General features: G+C 39.0%; 1 protein-coding gene across 2 annotated transcripts in view; it reads left to right on the forward strand.

Moving 5' to 3' along the window:
- Positions 1-20,318: 20,318 nt before the first annotated feature.
- The window catches only part of RUSC1 (RUN and SH3 domain containing 1), a 539,195-nt gene continuing 533,621 nt past the window's right edge, over positions 20,319-25,892 (forward strand). Inside the window, exon 1 of one of the 2 annotated variants that reach the window (XM_044080219.1) lies at positions 20,319-20,551. The gene's annotated coding sequence lies outside the window, so the exon portion shown is untranslated. The remainder of the gene's footprint in view (positions 20,552-25,892) is intronic. The other variant, XM_044080220.1, reaches the window with a different exon arrangement.

Raw genomic sequence — 25,892 nt, forward strand, 5'->3', positions numbered from 1 at the left:
CTTACATTCATTGTTGGGTAACAACACAGAGTTACTGAACCCCCTTAGGGTATCTAGTACATATAATCCACCCCTCCATCCGAGCTTATTAGTGTTTGAGAAAATGTGTGAAACAGATTTGTGGGCAATTAAAAATCGGATTATGTATAGTAACCAAGAGATCTTAACAATATGACCACACTGGAATGGGATTTTCTCCATTTATTAAGGGATTGTAGGATCCGTGTCATGAAACCGGATAAAGGGGGTGGGGTGGTTTTAATGGACCACTTTAAATATGTGGAATACATGAAGAAGCATTTGGATACACCAGCTTATAAGGAAGTATCTCTGAATGAGATACATGGAGCCTACAGGAAGATTAATAACATACTATATGATTTACTTATGGAAGGTTTTATTATTCCAGAAACGTATAGATATTTGCAGATGCCATCCCCAGAATCTCAGCCTTCTTTGGAACACCAAAATTACATAAACAGCTTTACTCACCTCCGTTCAGGCCTATTGTTGATGGCAGGGGTTCGGCCACTTACGCATGTGCAAGACTAGTTAATAGTATTATTAAACCTTTACTAGCACAGGAGGCACATATCTGTAAGGACTCTTGGTCCTTTCTGAAAAACATTGGCGAAATTGAATATACCCCGGACATAGTTTTCCTTACAATAGATATAAAAGATCTGTATACAGTTATACCACAGGATATAGGCCTTAATTGGGTGAGAGAATTTATGGTTGCCAAGAATGTTGACAATAACACCATTTATTTGACTGAAACACTCTTGGAGATGGTTTTGGTAAATAACTTTTTCTTTTTTGAAAACAATTTTTACCTTCAAACCTCCGGAGTAGCAATGGGGTCGCCATGTGGGGGTTCGTTAGCCAATGCAGTACTGTCACATTGGGAAAAAGAACTTCTATTTAAGGATGAGGTTTTTAAACAGTATGTCTCCTGGTATACCAGATACCAGGATGACATTTTCTGTTTATGGAAAGGCAATAGTGAGGACATCCCTAACTTTATAGAACGAATGACCAACATGACAAACTTTTTACAGTTCACTTTTAACATACAGGAAAGTGAGATCAGTTATTTAGACATTCTTCTTACAAAGGATGTTAATAACAAAAGACTGAAAAGTAACATACATAGAAAATCCACATATTCTAATAGTTTTTTGCATTTCTCCAGTAGCCATCCCTACTACCAAAAAAGATCGGTTGTAAAAGGTCAGTTAGTGAGGGCGTCACGTATGGTTACTGATGATCTGGATTTCCAACATGAATGCAACAAACTAAAAAATATGTTCTTGGCAAGAGGCTATCCACTTACTTTGATTGACAACATCATAGTGGAAGTAGTAAATAAACGGAAGTCAGGCCATTTTATTCCCCTTCTTAATAACAAAACTTTCGGGGAAGAAGAATTGGCACTAATTCCGGTTAGTCTGCCAACTAGAGATAGAAGTAAGGACACTAATTATAATGTGTCTTTTTTACACACTTTCTCGCTAGATTTTCGAAAAATTAGGGAGATCCTGTATAAGAATTGGGACGTAATTAATCATGACAGTACTTTGTCTACAGCATTAGGTGAAAAAACCCAACATAACATACAGGAGAGGCCAAAACCTTAAAGCTATTTTGGAAAGGGCACCAAAAAAGTTCATTTCTCAGCCCCAAAGGAATGTACAAATGTGGTGCCTGTGCAGAATGCAAATTTATTAGAGTGGGCACTCAGTTCAACATTAAAGATAGGACATATAAAATAAGCAAGCATTACAACTGTGAATCAAAATCTGTGGTATATGCTGCTCTGTGTAGCCAATGTGAAGCTTTCTACATTGGCAAGACAGAGCGTAGATTCAAGACCAGAATACACGAACACATTTATGCTATTAGCAGAAGGGATGTGAACAATGCCCTAGCTAAGCATATTATTAGCAATACAGGGCATTCCTTCAACTTTGTTATACTCCAACAAAGAATGCCAGATCCAATGGGTGGCCCCTGGCAAATTAGGTTAGAGATAGATGAATTGATGTGGCAGGTACGAACTAGAGCACATTTATTACCTGGCATCAATGACAACCTATCAATAAAATGTGTATTAAAATGGTTATCGTATAACAGATAACACATATAGGGAAGGTCTCTCACATTTGGATATGAAATGGACCCAACATCAATTATTCCCTAACAGAATGCACTAATGTAAAATTGTATTATTTTATGATTATTGTACAGGAATTCTCTTGGGCAAAACTAATCAGTATTTTTAATGTTTAAATGTGGAAATAATGTTCCAAATTGTGGAAATATTTTTGGTAACAATTTAAAATATACACAAATATTTTTTAGTTTATCATTCACTGTTTTATAACATTTTTAACACATCACATAAGTATGAAGCAAGTTGTATGATTAAATAATCCAGTAATTATAGAGTTTAACATCTGTGTAAATATTTTGATGAATGGAGTTACTTGCAACAAAGTATCACTTGCTGTTCCGTTGCAATGCCTATAGAGGCACTCTATCTTTACCTTTATTCAAGGCTTATGTTTGCAATGGATTATACTACTTTAAGGTAACCTTAGTTACAACTAATTACTAAATGCACTTTATTTCAATTGGTTCTATACATATATTTTAAGAAATGTCATTTCCTGTTCTGCTGTTTGTCTGAGGAAGGCTAAATATTTGATTTAGCCGAAAGCGCTAACATTAATTTGGAGTCATTAAACGTCTGTTTATTTTACGAAGTAGTCTCTCATAGTGTTCTTGAACAATTACAACTAGACTTGGTAGGTGAACAAACTTTGTATAGTACCTACCAGCTAGTAACTAATGCCACGGGAGATTACAAAATTTATAACTACAGTGCCGTGGCCCTGAATGTTGAACATGCCAATATTTTCAGTAAAGGATGTACATTCATACCAAAGAGGTGGGCAAAAATTACTGACTTAATAACAGAACTGAAGTTATTTACCAGAAAAATGAATTTAGCTGTAATATTTCAGGATGCTGCAGCAACACAAAATAATCCATTACACATTCCTAGTAGCTTTAATCCTGTTTTACATCCCAAGATAAAGTTATTTGAAGAGATGTGTGATTTAGATTTTAGACACCAATTGCAGCAAAAAGCAACATACTATGAAAGTAATATTACTAAGTAACAACAAAATATGTTAAATGATTTAAAGCAAAGAGGTGATTTACGAATTATGCAGCCCGACAAAGGGGGTGGGCTGGTAGTAATGAATGCAATGGACTATAATCAGTTAATTTTGCAAATATTGTATGAAGATGCATATACTGAAGCTTCTATTAATGAAATTAACATTTCCAATGCTAGAATTGATTATTACCTGGAGGACATGCTTATGCAAGGGTAAATAACTAGAGAGGCCCATGCATATATGCATATATGTACAAAATCCCAGAATACCAATTATTTTTGGAGCTCACAAAATTCACAAGGATTTAGAAAATCCACCTTTGCATCCAATTGTGGATGCTGGGGGTTCCAAAACATATTTCATGGCAAAGTACATAGACATGCAATTGAAGGAAAAAGTGTTTGAATTACAATATATTTGTCATGATTCCTGGGATTTTCTTTCAAAGGTTAACATGTTAAAAATTTCCAACACTCATGATATTATATTCATTACAGTGGATGTTAAGGATCTTTTTACATGTATACCTCAAGATATAGGCTTGGAATGGTTCAATGAATTTTTTACAGAAAAAATGGTCATAGCCCAAGATAACATCAACACTTTATCACATATTTTGCAATTGGTATTAACCAATAATTATTTATACCATGACGGTCATTACTTCAAACAAATTAAAGGGGTAGCAATGGGCTCCCCTGTAGGCACATTGTATGCTAATGTAGTTATGGCCATGTGGGAAGATAAATATTTATTTCAGTCACAATATATGGAACATGTACAAATGTATTGCCGTTTCTTGGATGATCTCTTTTTCATAAGGAATGGTTCCATAGAGGTTATTGATGAATTTATGCAATTTATAAATAATTGTACTGATTTTTTGAAGTTCACACATGAAGTGGGATATGGCAAGATATCATATTTAGATGTTTTGTTAGCCAAAGATACATCACAATGTTATCTAAAAGCTGGCATATTTAGCAAAAATACTTATTCTAATAAGTTCTTACACTTTACCAGCAACCATCCCAATCATGTGAAAAAAGCTGTTATAAAGGGACAAATGGTCCGTGCAGCTCGGATGGTCACTGATATAGATGATTTTATGGAAGAATGTCAATATAGTGTTGATATGTTTTTAAACAGGGATTATCCCAAGCATTTTGTAGATAGTATTAAAACTGAAATAGTGTACAAAAGGAACATAGGGTTTTACAAACCTTTATTATCAAAAGGTAGTATAGTTAATCCACACTTACAGTCAGTGGAATCATCTTCAAATGCAGTAATAAACAAGGGAACAACCGAATACAAATAAGTATGGCAATTTAGGTTTTATAACAACATATACCAATGATTCTGCAGATATTATTCAGCTTATGCGGAAAAATTGGACATACATTACAGGTGACATAGATTTAACCAAAATTTTAGGCACAAAACCTTTGGTTACTTATAAAAGGGACCGGAACTTGAAAGATTGGTGCAATGCATGTTCTAAAATGGTAGAAAAAACTCAAGGTAAAATGAGAAAATGCAATATGTGTACATATTGCAATTATATTTTAGAAGTGGACCAGTTAACAATAATGGGAACACACATTACCATTCCAGGATATTATAATTGCAATACAATGGGCGTTATATATGCAGCAATATTCTCACACTGTTCTGCCTATTATATAGGCAAAACAGAACGGAAGTTAAAACAACGCATATATGAGCATATTTATGACATCAGCAAAAATTCACATACCAATGCACTTTATAGACATATAGAGCAAAATCCAACACATAAATTCAAGTTTGTAGTATTAGAACAAATTTGACAAACCCCAAGGAAAGGTCCTTGAAAAATAATTTTAGAATCAAGGGAATATTGGTGGCAAGTTTATTTAGATGCCACACAATTCCCAGGTTTAAATGATTCCACTTCTATTACAAGCATTTTAAAGTTAAAAGATTATAACAGATAGGGCATTGTGCAATGTTTAATATAATATAAAATCATAGTTTTAGTAACTGGATTTAAATATATGCAATTGTTTTTTAATATATCTAATCAACTCAATTGAATAATTGATTTCAATTAGTATGTAAGGCTTACTATATAATAAGCTGATTTTATTGTAATGATTGTCTGAGGAAGGCTGGTGTCACAGCCGAAAGTGCTAACCTATTTTAATAAACTTGGATTACTATTGGATTGCTTCCACGCTGCCTATCTGTTTGTGTTATGTAGTTAAAGAATGCTTATAATTATTCTTGTATATGGTTGCAATTTTAGTTTTTAATTTGCTTTAGAAGACTTTACAAGATTTCTAATTTTCCTGTCTTGCTTTGGACAACAGTTTCTTCTTCTTGTTATATAATCTATTTATTTTTGAAGTCCACCATGATGCCTTGTTTTTACTGAAAGACCTGTTTTTGATCCGGTCAGGTACAGCAGAGTTTATGCAGTCACTTAAGTGTTTGTATAGGGCATTTGCTTACATTTCTGTATAGTGATCATTGGTGTCTGTGATTGTGGGTGGTATGAAGCTTTTTATATCATCACTTAGTATGCTGTAGTTAGCTTTTGTGAAGTTTTTTATAATTTTTGTTCCTGTGAGGGTGTCAGTCCCAGCAGTTACTTCAAATGAGACTGATTTGTGGTCTGACTTTACCAAGGAGGGCATCAGGCATGGGGAAGTACAGTGACCCCCCCCATGTTGGGGAGTACTATGTCCAGAACATTAGAACCCCTAGTAGGGGTGCAGGCTATCTGTTTCAGAGCATTTATGTTAACAAAGTCCAGGAAACTATGGGCAAGCATGTTTTTGCTCATGTATGTCTCCCAGTCTATGAAAGGATAGTTGAAATCTCCCATGACTATGGTGTTGGGCTGTATGGCGAGGGATTCCAGTAAATTGAGGTAGGTGGTATGCTTATCCTGGTTCATGGTAGGGGATCTATAGCTAGCAATGAAGTGGTATGGTACTTTCCCAATAGTTAATTGAACATGGAGTAGTTAGAAAGAGTCATGCTGTTTGACCAGTCTCAAAGTGTATTTGGTTTTAATGAAGATGGATATGCCTCCACCTTTGGTTCCTTCATGCTCTTTTTGGGGTCTGAACATGTGGAAGTCATTGTAGCCTTGCATGGCTGTGGTGTCCTCAGCGGCCTTGAACCATGTCTCGGTAACTGCACAGACATCAGCATCCCCCAAGGTGAGGAGTGCTTCCAGAAAATGCAGTTTCATGTTTAAACTCGTACCATTAAGTAGCATGACCCTGAGTTTGTCTTGATTAGATTTTGTTACACTGGAAAATTTGTTGTTTTGACATTGCCTAAAAAGACACTATGAGAGAGGCAAGGGTCTTTGCCAGTATCCAAAAGCCTAGGGGGGACAGATTGTCTCTAGCAAAGCAGCGAGGTCTGTCTACCATATCCTCCCAGGTTGACAGATGCTGGATCCCCCTGGACTGACACCAAAACCTGAGCCAGTTGTTGAAGTCAATAATTTTTTATTCATATTGTGGCCTCATCCTGAGTGAGAGTAGGATAATGCTTAGGGCTAGGGACATACCTGTCTGGGACACATAATTAGAGAGTTCTGTCATGTCTCTCTTCATATAGTCCAGAGAGGTACATCTCAAGTCATTCACTCCAATATGGACTTTGACAAAGTCATAATGGTACTTGTTGAGTGACTTGAGTGCATGCATGATTTGTCGGTACCTGGCACCTGATAGACAGCTGACCATGACCTTCTCCTTGTCCAGTCTGGTGAGGGGGACATCCATGTTTCTCACTATGGAGTGGCCTATGACCAAGATATTTAATGTGTTTTTAGGGGCTTATTTGTTGACACATGGATGTGTGTTTTGATATGTGTAGTGGTTTCTCTATGTTTAGTGATGAGTGTGGGTGCTGTGTGTTTGAGAGGTCTCTGTTCTTTTGGTTGGCTTTTACTGAGTACCTCCACATATGTGGGTGTATGTGTCATGACCTTTTTTGTATGAGAGGTGAGGTTTGCGTGACAGGTGAAGCATGTGTGCTGACAACCATTTTGATGTGTAGTTTGTCTTTATGTAAGAAAATTGACTCCAGTTATGCTTTGTATTAGCATCTCTCACACAGGGTGTTAGTTTGCTTTAGGAGTAAATGGTTGTCAGTATACGTGAAGCAATTGCTACATTGCCTCAAGATAACCATATCCATCAAGCTGGCAGGAGAAATGATTGGAAACTGCCCATCCATTGTGGATTGTGGCAGGATTTTTCTGAATCTGGTATTTGGGAAGGAAGTGAGGTAGCTGAACTTAATCATAAACGACGAAAATGAAGCCGCAATTGAATTAAATACAATTAACAAAAGTGCTGTGCTGGTTTAAAAAACACTTCTTTTTCTTTTTTTTTTTTTTTTAGTTGATGCCTTGGATTTCAGTGCAGATGGACTCCAGATTTCTGGCTAAAGTTGCCAAGTGCTGAGCAGCTCTGGTAAACTGAATGCAAACTAACACAAATGTGAGGTTTATATACAGGCAAATTTAAACGGTTTTAACACAACTACCAATGGGAAAGCCCCAAACTGAGCCTTTCTCCAGCAATCCCCAACTCAGATGGGTCCTGAGTTACACATTTCTGCCACAAGGGTGCAGGGAGGCCCTCTTAATGCAGGATGGCTGGTCTAAGAGCATAGTAATACCAAACAGTTTAGATTCAGCAAGTCTGAATCTAGCCTATGTAATCTAAGGCAAGGAAACATAATTTCTAAATGTGAAGGAGTAAGGTAGAGTCACTTAAAGGTCAAAGTGTGAGTGTTTATTAGTGTACTATTAAATGACCTGCAGTGGTACCACACTCTGCAGAAAGTGGAAGATCTTCAAGCAGCTGTGAACAGTGGGAGACTATGAAGAGCAGTTTGGGCACATGAACGGTACCCTGAAGCTTTAGAAGCTGGTCAGCTGTTATACCCTTGGCAGGATATAACCCGTATAGCTAAGGCTACTGCAGCAGTGCTTGTTCGAACATCTACTGTTATGGTAAGTCCATCATACACAACTGCACTTTACATCTGCAGCCCTGACTGTGTTATTGCACTTATGAAATGACATAAGCTTTTTATACACTTATTTTATGGAGAAACTGAGTTCTGAACATACTTAACCAACTGTTATAAGCCAATAAGATTGCCTAATTTCCTGGGCCCATGTGTGATTAATTCTGTAGTAAATGTGAAAAACATTATTGCTATGCAGAAGCCATACACACTGAACCTGACAGTATGCCACCTCCGTCACAAAGTTATAGTTTGATATATATAGGTGTACATGCATACGGTCGACCGGTGAATGGTCGAGTGTATATGGCCGAAAGGAGTTTGGCAACATCTCAAAAATGCAATTGCAAGTGTTCTGAATCACAAAATCCCGTCCCCTTTTTGACCCATGTTAGCCCTCGTTTTAGGGTGTAGAGTGGTCGGAAATGTCGAATTTGGCGTTTTTATGACATTCCGACCATTCAGCATTACGGGATTCACGGAGAAAAGTCAGTAAAATTTATGGTTGAGCAATGTGTGCTCGACCATAATGTAAACCATATATATATATATATATATATATATATATATATATATATATATATATATATATATATATACACACTTAAAAGGCTAACATTAAAACAGGGAAATCAATTTGCAGTAAACTGCTAACATTACTCTTGTTATTATCACTTCGGTGAATTGGTAATGTCTGAATCACCAAAGCCCCTTTTGGTTGAGATGAACCAACTCATTGGAACATCAGTGGCAACAGGGCAAAACTATCTTAAATAAAAAATACAAAACTGTTTTAAAGCATTTAAGTGAAGAACACCCTAATCATGTTTATATATCTTGGGGAGATACTGCCTCTAATATAACAAACTGTAAGATGAACTAACCCCTGAGTAAGACAATAGTATTTTTCTACAATGGTCCATTTAGTTAGCTAGCCTTAACAGAATTGTCTTTATTGACACAGTCATTCACTGTGTCTCTCCATTAGGATGACTATTACTAGCATGGAGGTACCTGTCTTATATGACCTAAAATTTGTATGCAATGAGAGAAGACAGTAAGTAGAGCTATGGAGGACTACTAGGGTATACAATGAGACTCATGACCATTACAGTGATTAATGGGTTGCATTTAGAGACACATGACCATTACAATGACTGCTGGGGCACAAAGTGAGACACATGACCATTACAATGACTACTAGGGTGCACGCTGGGACACAAGACTCTTACAATGACTACTGGGGTCAGCAGTAAGACACATGATCATTACAATGACTACTGAGGTGCACAGTGAGACACATGACCACTACAACAACTAAACGGGTACATAATAAGACAAACAGACATTACAATGACAGATGTTACTATGCCTTAGAATGTACAGCTGGCAAGATACAGTCCAGTGGAATGCTTACATTTTTAGGGATTCTGTCGACAGGAAGCATGGCCCTATAAGGTCAGCTATAGAGAAAGGTACAAAAAATGTGGCAGATGTAATTTTTCTAAATATATAGATAGTACTTCTAAGTTTGAACATCCAGACCAGTTAAAGACATATGAGTTTGACATCTATGCCACCTGTGAAAGAGAGCATTTAGTCTACTTGGCCCACTGCACAGTGTGCCGTAGTTTCTATGTAGAGAAGACAGACAGGTCTCTGAAGGAAAGAATACGTGAACACATTTATCCTATCCATAAAAAGAACAAAGTGAATGCCTTGGCCAGACACACTATTAATAATGATATGGAACATGTCTTTGAATTTTTAGTTATAGGGAGAACATATGAGAGTATAAGAGGGAGGGATCTACAGAACATCACTGAAGAGCTTGAAGCTAAGTCGATAGTAAGACTAAGGGCTGATAGAGGTCATGGATTAAATGAATATATACCTCTGCATCCTAAGTTAAAGTTTAGGCAGCTTTTTAGGTAAGATGTGCTGTGGTATTGTTTGTATGATAAATCACTGACTTCTTGTTACAGGCTTGTATGTGATTTGAAGAATACAAGTGGAAAATGTAAATATGTACAGATCTGTGCTTGTGATTGTAAACTGAAATGTTATGGAAGTTTGAATTATAATTTAGATACTTTACAAATAGGCTTTCAGAAGTGTATACATACATTTTAGACGTCTAGTTCAGTTAATGGCATGTACCTTGTAGAATGTTGCTTTAAATTGAAAGTGCTTGTTCACACTAGAACAATGTATTGGTTGCTTTTAATCGTGTGTCCCAAGAGGGTGTGTATTTTTTATTTTATTTTATTTTACATTTGTTTACCGGGCTAGTCTAGCTGGATATATGTCCATTTTCAGTAGAGGCCCGGGGAGAAAAGCTCCATACATAAAACTAAACTACAAGACATTTAAACTAAGAGATGTTTTTAAAATGTATTAGACATCTGAAGAAGTAGGGTTACCCATGAAAGTGCTTGTGTTGAATAAAGATTTTTATACTGGATTCTACAGCCGTCTCTAGGTCCTGGTGTTTTGCTTTTTATTCAAAGACGTAAAATAACTTGGCAGGCTTTACAACAGCACACCTAAAATGGTGCAAGGCCTGCACTAAAAGTCAAATTAACAAAGACCATAGCACTAGATCTGGCAAAAAGGAAGGCAAGTGTGTCAGGGTAGAATGTTCAAAGTATGTATTGGATATCTATTATGTTTGAAGAGGTAGTCTTTTACAAACTGAGAGGTGCAAAAATAAATAGGGTCAAGGTGGGAATAAAAGAAGTATGACAGAAGGGCAGTGTGAGAAAACATGTTTTCACAGATGTGAGAAAATACCTGAAGCAGACTATCTGAGGGAAAAATGTGTTCATTAATGTGACAAATTCAAAACAGGATGAACTAAATACAAAACAATTCTGCTAGGAGATAGGAAATAGCTAGAATATGAGTGAACAGGTTGTGGGCTAGCTAGTCAAGGAGCAGGCTGGATGTGACACATGGCCTTACCTGAGACATACCTCCCTAGACTATATGAAGAGAGACATCATGGAGCTCTCGGAATATATGTCCCAGGCTGGTATGAGCCTAGCATTGAGCACCATTTTACCTTCTCCAAAGATGATGCCACAATATAAACAAAAGATGACCGACTTTGTTAATTGAAACCACAAATCCACCAAGGCAAGCATTTTGTTTGTTTTTTGACTTTGATAATTGTCTTAGTTTCTAGTGTCATTCTAAGGAGGTACAGTATTTGTCAGCATGGAAGGAGATGGTCAACAGAGCAGGCTGCTTTGCCAGGGATGGTCTGCACCTCTCCCCTCTAGGCTTTTGAATATCAACTAAAACATTGTCCTTCCCCATAGTGCCTTTTTAGGCAACACCAATCTGAAAGTTCTTCCGACGTAGCAAATCAAAACCTAGAAAATAAAAACGTTACTGCTGAATGCTAGGAGTCTAAACAAACAAAAAAAAAAATCCACTCCTTAAAATCTCTCTTCACTACTAGAGAATGCTGATGTCTGTGTGGTCACTGAGACATGGTTTAAAGCCATGGAAAGCACACCAACAGCACAAGGTTATAAATGCCTTCCACAAATTTAGACCACCTACTACGGGGACTAAAAGTGGAGGTGACTTGATTTACATCTAAAATAAATATACCTCAAGGCTGGTCAAACAGGGCAATGCACTTGAGCATCTCCACGTGCTGTTTTAACACTTTGCGAGGTATGTAAGTTGCATTTTTTCCCTTACCAGCACTCCTGCATGAGTGGGGGCCTCACCTGCAGCTACTTTATTGATTTTATCCAGCCCTACTCACACCTATAGGTACTCTCCTCAGATAGTACCCACTCTACTATCCCGACCTCTCTTCCACAGATTCTGACAACCATGGATGGACAATTTCCTATGGGTTTTCCTGCTAGTCTGGTTGATATGGGCATCCTGAGATGCTTTATGTATACATTCAACCCTCTACTACTGCCACCTAGGAACACAATATGTGAGAGATGCAATCACATTAAGAACATAGAATCCTTGCTGTCTTAGTCACAAGCCAGTCCATCTGGCACTGAGAAGGTTGTCTGTGCAAACACTACAAACACCACACCTCTGACACCACCCACATCTGTACAACACACTCCTACATATGCGGGGGTTCTCAACAAAAATGTACCTAAACAAAAGAGACCTCCAAAGCAAAATCACACATGCACATCACAACCCACAGCACCAAGCATCGCACATAGTACACATGTCTGTGTCTCACAGCCCCTAAGGCCCAACCACAAACCCAACATACTAGTCATAGGGGACTCCATCATGAGACACACAGATGTGCCCTTCACCTGGCTAGACAAGGAGAAAGTCACAGTAAGTTGCTTGTCAGGTGCTAGAATCCACCATATCACGCACGCACTCAAGTCTCTTAACAACAGGTACTGTTATGTCATAGTCCTTGTTGGTGTGAGTGACTTGAGACATACATCTCTGGAATATATGATGAGAGACGTGATTGGGCTCACTGAATATGTGTCCCAGGCAGGCATGTCCCTAGCCTTAAGCAGCATTCTACCATCATCCAGAATGATACCTCAATACAAACAGAAAATGATTGACTTTAACACTTAGCTTAGTTTCTGGTGTCATTCCAAGGGAATCCAGTACCTGACAGCCTGGGAGAACATGACTGACAGACCATGATGCTTTGCCAGAGATGGCCTTCATCTGTCTCCCCTGGACTTTAGGTTTCTGGCAAAGGCTCTTGCCTCCCCCATAGTGTGTTTTTTAGGCAAAGTCAAGAGCAGAAAATTTCCAACATGAAAAATTCTTATAAACGAAATTTAAAGGTCATGCTGCTAAATGTTAGGAGTCTTAGCATGAAACTGCACTCATTGCAATCATTCCTCACCCTGGAGGATGCTGACATGTGTGCAGTCACTGAAACCTGGCTCAAAGTTGTGGAGAGAACCCCATCCTTACCAGGTTATTTATTCTACCATACTTTCAGACCCCAAACGGAGGGCTACAAAGCCAAAGGAGGTACACTTTCAATATTTATCAAAGACATACACACCTCCAGGCTGGTCAAATGGTATGATGCACAGGAGACACTCCAAGTGCAGTTAACTGTTGACAAATCATAGCTAGCTACAGACCCCCTACCATGACGCAGGATGCCCACTCCACCTATCTGGGCTTACTTGAATCCATCAAGATTCAACCCTCTACCCTGATCCTGGGTGACTTTAACTACCCAACCATGGAGGTGAAGACCTATTCTAGCCCAAACATGAATGCCCAGAGATTCCTTGACTTTGTCAATGCCAATGCATTGGATCAGCTGGCTGACACCCCTACAAGAGGTGAAAATATCCTGGACCTGGTCATAATCAACATGAGTAGCCACTGTAGCACTCCTACAGTGTCATCCTCCTTGGTAAGATTCGACCATAAAGCGATCACTTTTGAAGTCACCATCTCCCCTGACCCCCCCCCCCCTTGTCAGAGTTAAATGAAAAAAACTTTCCAAAGCTGACTACAGTCTCCTCAGAGGTGGTATAAGCAGCTTCACAGCCACCATCCCTTCAGATGGAACTAGCACTAATGTCCAAGCCTACACCAAAAAACTATATAAGCTATATGAGTACCTACATAGCTGTGTGAACTCTGCAATACATGACAGGACTAAATTATCTTCCTCAAGGAAGAGTAAACCTGTCTGGTGGACAGCAGCAATAAACAAACTCTATAATAGAAGGAAAAAATTCCTGTCCTGGGCCATGAAGGAACAGGTGCCAAGTTGGAAGCAATCTCTGCTTTGTCTGAACAAGCAAATAAGGTCACTGGTGAAATCCTCTAAGGCTAACTTTGAGTCCAAATTGGCCACATCAACAAAGGAGAATCACAAGGCCTTCTTCATATATGTCCGCAATATCAAAGGCAACACCCAAATCTGCTCTGAACTGGTGGTCAATAACACTACATACACAAACGCCATAGATATAGCCAGCCTGCTGGCAGGCAGGTTCAGTGAAATCTTCACCACCCCTGCCCCCCATCAGTAAACCAGGACATCCCCAGTACCTGCCTCCCACCCCTCATCACCAGGGATCAAGTCCTTAATGCCCTCTCACAGGCAAAAAATAGTCTCCGTGGGACCTGATAACATCCCTAGCTGTATCCTACATGATCGCTGGCATGAGCTGTCAGCTCCATTAGACACCCTATTCAACCAAAGCCTGAGCACTGGCTTCATCTCAGCTGAGTGGAGGACAGCCACTGTCATCCTTCTACACAAAGTTGGAGCATCCACTGAGCCAAGCAATTATAGGCCCATCATCCTAACTAGCTTGATCTGCAAGGCCATGGAATGCATTATCATGGACCTTATAAACAAGGACATTGGCAACCTCCAAACACTTGACCTCACACAGTTTGGTTTTATCAAAGGGAAATCGTGTCTGTTAAACTTGGTCGGCTTCTTTGAAACAGTCACCAAAGCCATGGACAAGGGGAAAATGGTGCACACCACCTATTTTGATCTAGCCAAAGCCTTTGACACTATTCCCCACTTGGGCATAATAGTAAACTCTCCCATTTAGGCATCAACCTGTATGTTACCAGATGGGTAGTTAACTGGCTCACTGATAGAACCCACTCAGTCAAAGTAGGGGAAACCACCTCTAGTAGTAGACCCATAACAAGTGGTGTACCCCAAGGATTGGTCTTGGGGCCTCTACTGGTTGGGATATACTTTTCTGAGGTGCAAACCAAAACCAGTGGTCTGTGGCTGAACAAATTTGCAGATGACTGCAAGTTGGGCACTGTCTTAAATTCCCCTAGTGATGTGAACATCCTCCAAGACGGCCTTACCCAAAGTAATGACTGGTGCCAGAAGCATGGCCACAAACTGAATGCCAAGAAATGCAGCATTATCCCCTTTGGGTAAAATGTCATCCACACTAATTATCACATTAATAATAATGTACTAAGCGTGCAATCAGTCGTGAGGGACTTGGGCACCCAGGTTGAAAGCAACCCGACTTTTGACCACCACGTTGCCTCCGTTGTATGGAAGGGTTTCTACATGGCCCACCTCATAAATAAGGGTATTTCATCCAGGAACAAGAAGGTCATAACATCCCCTGTAGTATCAGACCCATCCTTCTGAGTATCAGACCTATTATCAGGTACAATGCTTAGGCATGCACCTTGCCAAACACATGCAGCAGTTGGAGAGACCACAGAGGTTCCTGACCAGGAAAATCCAGGGTCTCAACCTATACAGATAAAAGCTCTGTCCCTCTACTCAGTCTCATACAGACTGCTCATAGGTGACCTGTGTCTGGCATAAAAGGCCATTTCAGACCCAGCCTTGATGGAGTTGCTTCATATCTGTAAGACAAACTCCACTTGTGCAACCCACACACAAGGCCTTAACCTGGTCTGTGACATTAATAGAACTTGTTGGTGGGATAGATTTGTGTCCCAAACTCCCCCATTTGTGGAATAGACTCCCTCTCCATGTCAAGCAGAGTACCTCTCTAGCCCTCTTTAAGAGGAACTTGGATGACTGGATGGGAGACAGAAAATACAACCTTGGGATCCCACCTGTGTCCCTGTTGGACAGAGGAAACAGGTGCTGACTTTCAAGGAACATGGGAAAATTTTTGGCTGAGCTTATAAGGGCCTCCAGGCCAATAACCTAGTATCATCCTATGAACCTAAATGACCATAGGAAAAATTCAGTATCACTTCCTTGCAAGCTATAGGTCCCCCTCTATGACCCAGGAAACCCATACTATATATTTAAACTTATTAGAAACACTCACTATCCAACCCAATACCATTATGGATGACTTTAATTACCCTACTATTAACTGGGAATCATATACAACACCAAATATACAGGCACAGAGATTCCTGGAATTTGTAAACACAAACTCCCTGGACAAGACCATCAATGCATTAACAAAGGGAGCAACCAAACTGGATCTCATTCTCACTAATATGGGAGAGTGCTGCACACAGCCTAGTGTAATGTCTTCACTGATAAGGTCAGACTACAAAATGGTCTCCTTTGAAGTAAAAATTAAACCTGGAACTAACTCTGGAATATTCAGGAACTGCTCTAAGGCTAACATCCTACTATTAAGTGATAACCTGGGAAAATTGCAAGCCCCCCTAAACCCTGTGAACACTGCTGCCTATGCAGAACTGTTCATAGAAACCCTATACAAGCGTGTTAATAGCTGCATCAAGGCAATTGTACCCACCGGGAAGAAGTACAGAACTAACTCAAAAAACAAGCCACCCTGTTGGAATCACAACCTCAGTACACTGTATAACAAAAGGAAGAAAACCATGGCAAAAATTAGGAGGTGCTGCACCCAGCAGGAAAAACACGCTATCATCAAACTAAACAAGCAACTCAGAGCACAAATATAGTCTACCAAAGCCAAATTTGGGGTAAATTTGGCCTCCCAGGCAAAGATCAACCATAAGACATTCTTTATCTGTGTCTGCAACCTCAAAGGCAATAAACAATTGTGTGCAGAGCTCATTGTAAACAGAGCCAGCTATACTGAGCAAGAAGATATAGCAAACTTACCGACTGACAAATTCATCTCCGACTTTACCCCTCTCTCCCCATTAACCTTCCCTCAGGAAATACTATCAAATATAACTGCCCTGCTATCACCAGGGAACAGGTCCTTAATGCTCTCTCTAAGGCCAAGAACACTGCATCAATGAGTCCAGACAATATCACAGGATGCCTTTTAAATAGCATAAAACATGATCCATCAGGCTCCCTGGAATTGTTAATAAACTGTAGCCTCCAAACAGCCTTTGTGCCTCATAAATGGAAAACAGCAACAGTCATCCCTCTGCACAAAGGTAGATTGTCTACAGACCCTGGAATCTACAGACCCATAAGTCTCACTAGTCTCATATGCAAATCCATAGAAAGATTTATCATGGAAAGGATCAATAATGACATAAGAAACCTCCAGACACTGGACTCAACCCAATCTGATTTCAACAAGGGCAGATCATGCCTACTCAAACTGGTGAACTTCTTTGAGAAAGTCACCAAAGCAACAGATGAGGGCAAAATGGTTCAGACTGCCTACCTTGACCTGGACAAGACATTTGACACAATCTCTGACTTGAGCATTGTTGACAAACTTAAGAGTTTGGGTACAAACCCTTGTAACCTAGTGAATAAGCAGCTGGCTCACTGACAGGACCCAGGAAGTTAGAACTGGAGAGTCCATCTCTACAAAGAGGCCAGTCACAAGCAGTGCTCTTCAGGGATTGGTCTTGGGACCACTCCTTTTTGGCATTTACTTCTCTGAAGTCAAGGTCAACATCAATGGCCTATGGCTGACTAAATCTGCAGATGATTACAAATTAGGAGCAGTCATTGAATCACCCATTGACACAAATGTTGTCCAGGAAAGGCTAACACAGACAAACAATTGGTGCCAGAGCTATGGACTAAAACTAAATGCCAAGAAATGCATAATAACATCCTTTGGGAAGACATCCACCCCTTGTTCTTTTTTATAGATTAGTACTACGTTAACTGCCCTTGCAAGCCATTTTACGCCTAGCCAATTATCCCTTGTGAGACTCAAACCATGCACCTTATGTTTGTTAGGCAAACACCTTAACCATTAGGCCACCCTCCAAACCTTGTAAATATCATATTGACAACACACCTCTAAAAGCTGACCCAGTAGTGAGGGACTTTGGGACACATATAGACAGTAATCTAGACTTTGACCATAATTTATTTACAGTAGTGAGGAAATCATTCTATGTTGTGCAACTAATAAAAAAAGGTATGGCATGTAGGTCCAAGGAAGTCATAGTTCCACTGTATTCAGCATTCATCAGACCTATCATTGAGTACAGTGTCCCCTTTGGTATGTACCTAACCAAGCATATTCAACAAATGGAACTTCTACAGAGGTTCCTCACTAAAACAATACAGGACATAAGTAACATGCCCTCTGCAGACTACCTCAAGGCCCCATCCCTGTATTCTGTCTCCTACAGGCTGTTGAGGGGAGATCTATGTCTGGCATACAAGGAATTGTCAGGCCCCACTCTGATGGAGCTCCTGCATATCCACAAAACAAACAGCATCAGAATTACCTGTTCTAAAAACTTAAACCTTGCCTGTGATATAAATAGGACCTGCTGGATAGACAGGTATGTATTCCAGAGACTACCCCTTCTTTGGAACAGAATCCCCTTCCATGTGAAGCAGGGTTCCTCCCTAACCCAATTCAAGTGAAACTTGGACAACCGGATGGGGAACAGGAAATTCATCCCTGCTTTGACACATAGGTCTCTAATTGACACAGGCAGCCTCTAAATGGCTCATCTCCCAGGCCCCTGCTTACACTTATCAAGGGTGCCAGAACTTGTCAGAGATTTGAATGCATGGCTAGGCTTAAAAAGGCCCTTGTGGTCGTTAGTCTAGTAAACACCTATGAACATATTGTCTTCAGCCAGTGTTATGTTTCTATTAATAGTACAGCCTGAAGCCACAATATGAACTAGAGGCCACCATATTCTGATACAAGTCTGGAAGAGATCCAAGACACTCTGAGTTACAGAATGATTAATATACTGTTATGCAAGAGGTCATACATGAATTGTAAGTGCATGAGTACTAACAGTAGCTGGCTGCATTTATTTGAAGTGCCTACATGATGACAGCAACTGTGCAATAACATGAGACAGATAGCTGCAATTAGTGCATTAATATATTAAAGCAAGCTAAACAGAAAGAGACACATACACACACACACACACACACACACACACACACACATACACACACACACACACACACACACACACACACACATACTCAAATATATATTGATGTACATATACATCTATATTAATAGACACACACACACACACACACACACACACACACACACACACACACACACACACACACACACACACACACACACACACACATGTGTACATAAATACATATCAACATGCACGTTTGCGCCTACATAGACCATAGACATGTCTACATTGTCATGCACATGTGTGCATAGACCTACAGAAACACACCTACAAGGCCATGCACATATATGCATACACAGATGTGCACATGCACCTACATAAACGGACAAGATAACAGACACATGCACAGCAGCACTAAAGAGTATTAGTTAGCAATGTATGGACATACTCTACTGAATGCATACAGCAGATTATATTTTGGAATAAAATATCCACCACAAAAAAATTTCCAAAAAAGTATGAAGTGACCCTTGGAGAAGAGAGTTTGATGCAGAGTCTACTGATTTAAAATCAGTAACATCAAAGAATATTAACTCTGTGGTACAAAACACAAGTGTTGCATGAACATTTAAGTGCACTAAATTTAATCTATGATCTGAGTCCCATCAGTGCACAATATCTACTAGTACACAAGCGTAAGCACTACAGAACACCACCATTAGTACAGATTCACTAAATGCACTGGATAAACCAGGCTAGATACTCTCTATACTCAACAGCAAAAGAGTATTAGCCTTTCTGCATTTAACTAGTAACATTAATGTTAGAGACATTCTTTGGACAGACAGACATACTGAACAGATCGAAACCTCCTGCAGTATACAAGTACAGAAAGTAACATATGCTTGTGCACACACTCATATACACACATTCTCACACACACACACACACACACACACACACACACACACACACACACACACACACACACACACACACACACACACACACACATCATTGTAGTTAATAAATCTAGTTATGGGCAGAAGTTTCTGTTTCGCTCTCTCTCTCTCTCTCCCTCCCTCCCTCCCTTGTTAAAGATTCTATAATACACAATCCTCTGCAAAATCACCACTGAAATTAAGCTGCTATCCATGTGAAATGCATGTCAGCATGGGAGATCTGAATAAACTCATTTCCCTATCACACTGTTGCCACTATAATTCAGTTTGGTTATGCACAGGATGAGAAAGTGTTAATGACAGACCCAAGGCAGGCACTGCCTGCATCAGCTGATGCTTCTGGAGAAGCTAATGAGATGTGAGATCGCTTTGCAGCAGACCCGTTGGATGAGGACAGGCTGCCTCATTTAGAAACAAGCCTTTCTGCATAGTATATTGTCAATGTTTATGCTGGACCAGCCTACACATCAGGAAAATGTGAGGGTACAAAACAGCACTGAACAGTCTGTGATCCAAATGCTGTGTAAGCCAACAATGCACATAATTGCTGTTTTCATCTGTGATAACGTCATTTCAACAAGACAGATCTGCTTCTCCACGGAATATGTGAGTTGTTATCCTTCATGGCCTCTCTCTCTTGTTTGTCTGCTTGCAGTCTTTCTGTCAGTTACAGTGCTATTTGCAGTGGTGACTTCATGCCTCAAGCAGAGTATAGGTCAGTGGGAATATAGTCATTGTGTGTAAATGCTGACTGATCTCTACTCCACCTGCTGTGTGTGTGTGTTAGGCTGGGCATCACTGTTATATGGTTACACCCAGCTCATGTGGCTGCATTGAATGGATCTGCCCATTTTGTCTTACTTCAATCAGTGCTTTAGTTTTTGTATTTGTCTTGGATGAATAAGAGTTTGAATTTAATTGGAATATAACATTCTGGTCATGGTGTGGAAAATTATGCATTACAAGTTGGGTTAATGCTTCTGAGGCATAAACATGTGCTATCTCTGTATGAAAGGAAAAACTGCAATGTATGACATTCAGATCATAAATACAATTTTGAAAGTTATTTAATTTCAATATTTAAGACAAATCAAGAATATTGCAACAAAATACATATATTTTGTTTCTTTTCATATGCATTTAATTATTAAATTATGAATTATTTTCTAAACTACATGCATTCACATTTTCTAGGTTGGGTTTGTGTTACCTTTCATTAGAGCTTGTACTAAGCGCTATATATTTAAATGCAGTTTCAAAGGCAGATGTTTTTATAATTAATATATTAGCTGTCAGTGTTCTGTAATCAACATGGTCAGATAATTATAGAATTATGTCTCTAGTGGAGATCAAGAAGGGGCGCTCACACACACACACACACACACACACCACACACATAAACTCACACATGCATTTGAATGTATATTTATAAATTTCTCTATAGCAGACAGCCAACAAACTATGAAGCATGTACTACGCTAAGAAACACACTTTTACCAGCAAAAGGTCTTAAACTATTTCAACACACAATTATTTGTAGCAATGCAGGTTTTCATTTATATTGTCCATAATTTGAAATGTTAGGCACACATTCATTCTTTCTGTTTTAACATTACAGGTGTGGAAGGTAAGTATTACTGAGTTTCCCATGTGACTTGGGGTCTGCTGATGTAAGTCACCTAGCATGGAAAAACAGGGTATAGGAAGAAAGGCTCAGAATTAGGTGTACTGCAAACATTTTATTTAACTTGTCTTCCAGTGTTTATTGTTCAGTTTTAAAAAAGGTTCCTTTTTTAATTATAACTAAAGATTCAGTGAGTAAAAAGATGTCAGATTCAACTCTCTAATAGGACAGATTTTTAACAGTACTCTTTTACAGTAGTATTATAAAACTGAAATAATGTGTGAGATGGGGGGGGGGGTATTACGTCAGGATATCAGTTTTCCATGACCCACAAGAAACATTTCTCAAGGGGTAAAGACTGTAACCCTTGTGCTAGAAGACCAGAGAACAGCATTTATTATTTTTGCATCAATTTCTTCATCTTTAGAGATACAGAAGTGGGATTTAAACAATAAACAATATCTAAACATCTATGTAACTGAAATATCAGACTGACCTGTACCAATATAAAACAAAACAAAATTATAACAATCAGTCTAAAGAAATCTCAGGATTTAATTCAGCCTGAGGTAATAATGCGTATTGTATGTGAAACAACTGTTTTCTAGATTCACAGCACAATATCATTAAAATGAGGTGAATGTATAAATGTTTCAGTTCCCATGTAATGGAAAATCTTAAAACTGATTTTCAACAGAGCTTTCTCTTCTGACACTATAGTGAGTTTATTCCTTCCCATTATGAATTTCATTTCGGAAACATCCCTAGAATTATCAGGGAAGGTTTGATGTAAGCACTTCTTTTATTGTATTAAGGTTAAATGGTGACAAAAGTAACACCCTAAGTTGGCTGTACATAACAGCATGATGATAGACCATTGGTATGAATCTTGTACATCACTCACTCTCTCTCTCTCTCTCTCTCTATATATATATATATATATATATATGTATATGTATATATATATATATATATATATATATATATATGTATACATATATACATATATATGGGACTACTTCATTTGATCGAAAGATCATTTGACCTAAGCACATTTGATCGAAAGTTCATTTGATTGAAAACCAGTATTCAAGGCAAATAACAGGGATTTGTCCCCCTCCCCAATGTTGTGTGACCCTGGAGTTGGTATATATATATATATATATATATATATATATATATATATATATTCATATATAAAATAGATAGATAGATATATATGGATCTACCTAAAAAGAATGAAAGCTGAAAACGCCAACAACGAGATGACGGACACCAGAAGACAGACAAAGTAAATGATCAACGGTCCAGAATCCCGATGCTGAAAACACCGACATGCAAAATAAGTGTGACTGTGTAAGTATGCGATAATAATGGACTTTAGGGTTAGGGTGCGGGAAAGGTAAGGATGCATTAGTGATGGACTTTATGGTTAGGGTGCGGGTAAAGTAAGTGTGTGTTAGTGACGGACTTTAGGGTTAGGGTGCGGGTAAGGTAAGTGTGTGATAGTGACGGACTTTAGGGTTAGGATGCCGGTAAGGTAAGTGTGCAATAGTGACGGACCTTAGGGTTAGGGTTTGGGTTAAGGTTAGTGCATAGATAGTTGTGTATGTAAGGTTTTGTGTAGGTTTGTAAGGTTTTTGGTGTGCTTGTGTTGTGTGTGTGTTTTTCGGAAATGGATTTGTTTTGTTTTGTTGAGTTTTGGGATTGTGGTTTATTGGGCATTTAAACTGTTGGGTATTTCAACTGTCATTCTTTTCGTGTTGGTGTTTTCGTTGTCGTGCTTTTAGCTTGTAGATCATTTCAGGTAGATATATATATATATATATATATATATATATATATATATATATATATATATATATATATATTTATTACACTTACACACACACACACACACACACACACACACACACACACACACACACACACACACACACACACACCTGCATCAGCAATGATTAGCTGGCTACACATAAAAGTGACCATCAAATCAGCTAAAAAAAAGAGAAAGAGCAACCGAATATGATAAACACAACCTCAAATAATTACATTTAAAAAAAAAAAACTTCCCATCAGGGAAATAAATAAATATAAAAAAATCTTCTTGCCCCCAGTACCACCTGAACTTAAAGATACCAAATCCGCACTCACACCAACACTAGAACTGGATCACTGCCAGCACACATTAAGGACCATAACAGAAGCTATTCCCTGTAATACATACCAACCAGATTAAAAAATACAGAAATAAGTTCACCTATAATAAACGGCTGAAAAGTAATACACGACAGTAATCACTAAGCCTCAGATATGTACTTCTACAATTACTATAGGAACGGCATACTTAGCGACTGCACATTTCTGACACTGCACAACTGTGCATGCAGTCAGCTATACCAGCATAAAAAAACCTTCGAATAAAAGAGTGTTCACTCCAACTGGATATGTCCATATATACATAACATATATATATATGCAAGTCTGTCTTCTTGTGTATGTGTGCGTCTATAGCTATATCCATATCTATCTCTATCTCTAGCTCTAGCTCTATATCTATATCTATATCCCTATCTATATCTTTATCTATCTATCTGTTTATCTGTCTATCTATCTATCTATCTATCTATCTGGGAGAGAGATTGAGATTTGAGATTATGTGTGTGTGTGTGTGTGTGTGTGTGTGTGTGTGTGTGTGTGTGTGTGTGTGTGTGTGTGTATATATATATATATATATATATATATATATATATATATATATATATATATAAGCCGTTGTGGTACAGCGGTAGCATTGTTGCCTCACAACAAGAAGTTCTGCTGTTCGATTCAAGGCTGGAGTGCCTTCTGTGTGGAGTCTGCATGTCCTCCCCGCAGTCGAGTGGCCTCCGAAAGACATGCGTGAATGGGCATGCCTTCGCTGAAGGTTGGGCATTGGGCTGGCAACTTGGCACCATAAAAATCTACTGCCAGTCATTAGCAGACTGGAATTTCACTGTGGTGACCCCTAACTGGGAAAAGCCGAAAAGACAAACATATATATATATATATATATATATATATATATATATATATATAAGAGAGAGACAGAGAGAGATTTCTGTGAGTGTTTGTATTTGTTTACTATATATATATATATATGTATGTATATATAGGTTCATAGGTTCATAGATAGGTACTAGGCTATCGGCCCTAGGGCCATACAAACCTAGCCAAAAAATGTACCCTGGCTTTCGCCACTGAAGAAAATTATTTTCCTGTGCCCCTGTCGAGCAAAGCCACAGAAGTGATCCCCCGGGTGAATTTCCCATTTCCCATCCAATCATCAAGATTTTTCTTGAAGAGTGCAAATGAGGAGCTCTGTTTGACACAGATAGGTAGTCTGTTCCAGAGTATGGGAAGTCTCTGGGACAGGAATCTATCCCTCCAGCATGTTCTGTTTATTGTGGTGACAAGGTTAAGGTCCCTAGAGCATGTAGCTTGGAGGGATTGGGATTTCTTTAAGTGGAGCATGTCCAACAGCTCTGGGTTTGACATAGCTTTGTATGTTAGGCAGAGATCGCCCCTGATTAGGCGATATGCGATGGAGTAAAGCTGTAGCTTTTTGAGACGGTCTGCATAGGGCATCTGTTTGAGGCCAGTAATCCTCTTTGTGAGGTATTTCTGTGGTCTTTCCAGTTGTTGTAGATGTCTTGTGAGGTACATACCAAAAGGGGCATTGTACTCTATAATGGGTCTAATGAGTGATGAGTAGAGGAGAACAATTACCTCTTTTTTTCTGGATGAGAATCCTTTTGTGATGAGATGAGCCACTTAGAAGGATTTGCTGACCACTGTGGCAATGTGATTATCAAAGGAGAGACTACTGTCCACCTGTGTCCCAAGGTCTCTTATCACATTTTTGGCATTAAGTAGACTACCAGCTATGTGGTAGTTCATGGGTACAGAGTTTTTACCAAAGGGGATGACAATACACCTTTTGGCATTGAGCTTCAGGCCATGGCTTTGACACCAGGTATCTGTCTCAGTGAAGCCCTTTTGTAGTTTGTCCACATTATTAGGAGTTTTGATTATGGCTCCTAGTTTGCAGTCATCTGCAAACTTTGTTAGCCAAAGACCTTCTGCGTTGGCCTGCACTTCAGAGAAGTAGATGCCAAACAGGAGAGGACCCAGGACTGAACCCTGTGGTACTCCACTTGTCACTGGTCTGATGTCGGATTTGGAATCCGCTACTTTCACAGTGTGGGTTCTGTCCATGAGCCAGTTGGCAACCCATCTTGTGACATAGGGATTTATACCTAGTTTAGTGAGCTTATCTATAAT

This window comes from Protopterus annectens, chromosome 8.part0, assembly GCF_019279795.1.
Source record: "Protopterus annectens isolate FY-2018-M chromosome 8.part0, PAN1.0, whole genome shotgun sequence".
Lineage (NCBI taxonomy): Eukaryota > Metazoa > Chordata > Ceratodontiformes > Protopteridae > Protopterus > Protopterus annectens.